The sequence below is a fragment of the Carlito syrichta genome, unplaced genomic scaffold (genome assembly GCF_000164805.1).
Source record: "Carlito syrichta isolate Samal-C Ts95f unplaced genomic scaffold, Tarsius_syrichta-2.0.1 Scaffold309200, whole genome shotgun sequence".
NCBI classification, from domain to species: Eukaryota; Metazoa; Chordata; class Mammalia; order Primates; family Tarsiidae; genus Carlito; species Carlito syrichta.
This window is the reverse complement of record NW_007253296.1, coordinates 1,227,383-1,227,810: the sequence shown is the minus strand read 5'-3', so window position 1 is coordinate 1,227,810 and position 428 is coordinate 1,227,383. Positions and strand designations below refer to the sequence as shown.

Here is a 428-nt window from a genome sequence, read left to right as displayed (position 1 = left end):
TCCTCTTTTTTTGTTTTTTGAGTGTAGAGGTGGCCTTGTCAGTCTCATCACAGACTTCTGGTTTTTTCAAAGGACAAGACATGAGATGCTGGGACTTTTTTCTCTTCTCGCTTTTCTTGAGTGTCGAAGTGGCCTCGTCAGTCTCATCACAGACTTCTGGCTGTTTCAAAGGAGAAGACATGAGATGCTGGGACTTTTTTCTCTTCTCGCTTTTCTTGAGTGTCGAAGTGGCCTCGTCAGTCTCATCATAGACTTCTGGTTGTTTCAAAGGAGAAGACATGAGATGCTGGGACTTTTTTCTCTAGTGTAGAAGTGGTCTCTGACAAGCTTCTGCAAAGCCAAAGAAACCATCAAGAGAGCAGGGAGACAGCCTACAGACTGGGAAAAAGTATTTGCCAACTCCAGGTCTGACAAAGGCTTAACATCTT

General features: G+C 44.2%; 1 pseudogene; it reads right to left on the bottom strand.

The window, feature by feature from the left end:
• LOC103269385 overlaps nt 1-428 on the bottom strand; it is a 3,650-nt pseudogene that overhangs the window by 1,957 nt on the left and 1,265 nt on the right.